Source organism: Argiope bruennichi, chromosome 1, assembly GCF_947563725.1.
Source record: "Argiope bruennichi chromosome 1, qqArgBrue1.1, whole genome shotgun sequence".
NCBI classification, from domain to species: Eukaryota; Metazoa; Arthropoda; class Arachnida; order Araneae; family Araneidae; genus Argiope; species Argiope bruennichi.
In genome coordinates, this window is record NC_079151.1 from 102750510 (window position 1) to 102755113 (window position 4604).

A 4604-nucleotide genomic window follows, 5' to 3' on the forward strand; every position below is an offset into this window, starting at 1 on the left:
TACAGTACTTGTTCTATGTGTCCGCCATCACCACAAATAACAGTTTGGAAGTGGGAGACAACACTGGTAACTGCATCATACAGCATATCCGGATGAATGCATGAGATTTCGTGGCGAATGGCTTCCTTTAGCTGCACTAACGAAGTTGGTCTATGGCGGTACACCCGAGACTTAAGGTAACCCCATAGCCAAAAATCAAGGGGTATTAAATCTGGTGATCGTGGGGGCCATTCATGTGTAAAGTGACGGCTGATTATCCGTTCTTCAGTAAAAGTTCTTCTCAAAAATGACTTCGGTGTCGATGTGAGGGGGTCTTGCATGAATGTCACTGTGTCAAGAACATCGTGTTCCAATAAGGACGGTATCACTTCCTTCTGTAACATTTCCAAGTAACCAGCACATTAAATTCATTTAGTTGAAAAAAAGTAATAGGATCAATATCTTGGTTGAAAATTCTCTATTAAGAGATTATTATTACATAAATATTGGTTGCTCCGTATAGACTAAAAAAAACGCTTTATTCCTACTGTGGTATTTCTAATAATTTTCGGTGAATAGATGCTTTATTTTGAAAGAGAGGAAAGTGGTTTATTGTTAGTGTATATATAATTGATAAAAATTCTTCTCGTGTTTGAAAATATACAGAATATTCTTGCTCATAAAGCTATTTAAGAAAAAAATCTTTAAAAATTTCAATCAAATTAACAATAGGAAATGTGAATAATTAATGCTGGAATGCAGACGAACAGAAAAACGCGAAATTAATTCACGAAAAAATTATATTTCAAAATGACGAGTAGTGGAGGATGATAAGACGAAATAGGATGGAAGAAACCGGAAGAAAGAGAAGGAAAAACCGGAAGACAGAGAAGGAGAAACCGGAAGAAAGAGAAGGAGAAATAGGACAAAAGGGAAAGAAAACAGAGTAAGGAATAGTAGAGTTGTGCAATCACACAAATGTGTGGTTTTATTAACCACAAATTTGGGTGTCGCAATTACTAACAATGCATCCCATATTAATCATTATCGTGATGAGTTCTAATGATGTTTCAATTTATTTTGAACTTATTAACCTTCGAATACTCCTTCCTGATTCTCTAGTTAAAAGTTTGAATTGTTTTTTACGCAATTTCTCCAGCACTTTCATTTAGACTTAAATTCTCAACAAGGATCTCCTTAAAAGCTATCGCGAATGGTTCATTTCAAAATTTCAAATTTTTTTAAAGAAATATTTTGCAGTTTTTCATTGATTTCTGATATAAAAAAAAATTACTGTTTTCTCTTTTACTACTCGCAAATAAACTCTATTCTTATCAGAAATGAGCATTTGCTTTCATTTCTCAAATTGAAGAATGAGATGGAGTTCACTCCAGGTAGCACAGTTTGCTGCAAAATGCATTGTGTTATTCAGTATTCAATAATATTAATAATATTTCGAATACTGAATAATTGCACAGAAACCAAAATCTTTCGTATAATTGTAGAATGGTAAGAGTCAAATATAAACAAATTATCATACGAATTCCGAATTGCGTCGCTGAGCGATTTTGCAGCTCCACTGAATTTAACTTTCCATTTAGCTAATTAAGGAAGGTGTAAAGTATTATTAGAAATGTTCCAATAAGGGTTCGCTGTGTCAGCAAAACGTCCATCCAGGCAGAGAAAAGAATATATAAAAGAAATAAAGGAAATGTTTCGCTTTCATTTTAAATTTTGGATATAAATAAAAGTTGCGGGGTGCTAAATCAGGAGAATATAGAGGAAGATTTAATACAAAGATATTATGTCGTTGCCAAAAATTTACGAACAATAACTGAATTTGAATTATCACATTATCATACAACAAATCACCCCAATAATCTTCCATCCTAATAATCTTAAAGAATGCAGTGAATTTCAAGCAACAAATGCTTTAAAAAAATTTAATAATAGTCACCAATAAATGTTTGTATGGCGGGAATAAATTCTTTGTGGATGATATCCTAACTATCGAAGATTATAATGACCGTTGTTTTGATTTCGGGTATAGCTTTTCTTTTCTTCATTTGGTTTGTAGTGAGCACTGTTTGAAAATTTGACACTTTGTTTTAAAATCATATTGAAGCTACCATATTTCATCACCTCTAACATCGGTACCAAGATGTCGCAAAATATTTCCAGCAACTAAAATGACGTGTTTGCTATGTGCTTTTCTGAAAGATTTTTTTTTTTAGTTAAAATTTGTGGAACAAATCAAGGACAAACTATTGAGTTGTCCAAATATTTTTTACAAGATAGCTCGGATCGTTTTATGTTTAAAATTTGAACAAACTTTTTTCATTCTGGGTGAAAGATTGTAATTTTTGTATAAGAAATCATTAGTCAGTTCAATAACTGCGTTGAAGTTTTGGCAGAACATCATCAGATGCCGAAGTTTATACTGAAGGCATAATTATAGTGATAACGCCAATGTACAAAGCCTTCTAGTTCCAATCTTAACCAGCGAAGTGGCCTTCAGGAAATTTTTTCATACGCTCACCAAGCTTTCATACGCTCTTCTTTTATCTCTCTTCCAGCACATAAAATCATGGACCTTGGGTAAGTCTACAAATGACTCGCACGGCATTGGCGAGCAATTGTTAGGAAATATAGTTCTTTCATGTGAATTTAGGATTTTCATTGAATCTATCGTATCAATATACAGTTACAGACACAAGATCACATATCTAATTTCATTGTGATATTGAATGCTAGCTTTTTAATGCATGGACGAGAAGAAACCGATAGATGATTAATTTTTTGACACATTTGATTTAAAATTTACTAAAAATATCTATATTTCCGATGCTAAATCTGTATACCAAATTTTATCTATGTAACTCTGAAAGGTTTGTAGTTTAGCCAGACTTCCTCTGAATAGATTTTTTTTTTCAAAATTTGAAAGAAATCACTAAGTTTGGTCCAAAGTTCATAAACTATATTTTATCTATGTAGCTCGAACCTTTTTTTATCGAGCTTACAGACAGAAAGAGTTAAAAAAAAATGTGATTTTAGAATTCAAAAAATCTGAAATTTAAAGATTTGTTAAAATCTCAATTTCGATTTTTTTGATGATGATGATTGCAATATTTTCTCATATAAGAACTCTTTTTTTTTTCGCATAAGAAAAAGTATAAATTCTTTAGCATACTGTGCGCGACTATTTAAGTTCAAGTAATGTAGGAAAAATTCAGTACCTAATTTATGTTCAAATACATCGCACATACTGCATGAGGAAACAAGCGGGAGTGGTCTTGTGGATACTGGCATGTGTTAACAATATGTATAACAAAAATTAATCGAATTAGTATTTCAGGCACGTTTTTCTCAGCCGGTTGGAACAAAATTTGACACAAAACTGCACTTGTAGTCACAAATTCCATAGCAATTTTAGTATATTTAAATCATTGCGTTTTTTAATTATCACGTTTGCTTATTTCTGAACGTGCAGATCGACAGACAGTCAACCCAAAATTAGATTTGGCCCAAAATTTGATAGGTGTCTACTGTATAGATATTACACTTGTGCATTGAATTTTGACCATCTATCTCGCTTCGTTTTGTAATTGTTGTGTTAATATTTTCGAACAGTCATACAGACGGACTTCCTCTGGACAGATTTTAAACAAAATTTGATAGATATCTGAAAATTCGATGTAAAGACCGAATACCAAATTTCAACCGTCTAATTCAAATAGTTTTTGAGTTATCTTTGTCATTGTTCCAAAATGTGTTTTTCGAACTCAGTGAGATCTGAAACGTCGAAATTCGTCAAAATCTCGAATTCGAATTTTTTGCCGATTACCATATTTCTTTATACGAGATGTATACCAGAAAATAAGCCATATCACTGACTCGCCGACATGTCCAAAGGCACACGGATAAAATGATGACTGATTGACCGGAGCGCCGCTACAGCAGTACTGGCTGGAACTATGATTGAGTTCAAAGAGCAACCACCGGCCACGGTACAATCCTTCCCTAAGGAAGTACGTCCCGTATACCAGAAAGTAAAAAGAGCATATTGTCAAATGGAAGACATATTAGTTGACATATACAGTTGATTTATCATCTTATTCTGATGTCATTTTCATTCTGACGTGCGAATATCTAAATGAGTATTTTGTATATAATAATATTTAAGATTATGTTATTCCGAATAGAGAGATACAAAACAAAACTTTATACAGTAAAGAATATATAATATTGCCCAAGAATCTGTCATTCTTTTGTATTGAATTTCCTGATAATTTTGACAGGATACAGAATCACTTCCGACTTCCTGATTTCAAATGTATTTGGTCATTTGTTCCTTGTTTAAAGCAGGATTTGCATACCATTCACAATCTGGTTTTATTTAGGTAAACATGGATTATCTTAAAGACAGAAGTAAGTTCAAATGTAACTATAATGAAAGTGATTACAAATTTTGCTCAATGTTTAAACTATTGGCAACAAGTCTAACAGAAATTTCCCGGAAATAATATGTATTAAGAAAAAATTAAATTATTTTTCTTTGAAAAAATCATTAAAAAACAGTTCATGAATATTTTTAAAATTTAAAAACCTAATTTAAACGCAATCTA

General features: G+C 32.1%; 1 protein-coding gene across 1 annotated transcript in view; it reads right to left on the minus strand.

Moving 5' to 3' along the window:
* The window catches only part of LOC129971332 (putative sodium-dependent multivitamin transporter), a 47685-nt gene that overhangs the window by 35848 nt on the left and 7233 nt on the right, over positions 1–4604 (minus strand). The window lies entirely within an intron of this gene.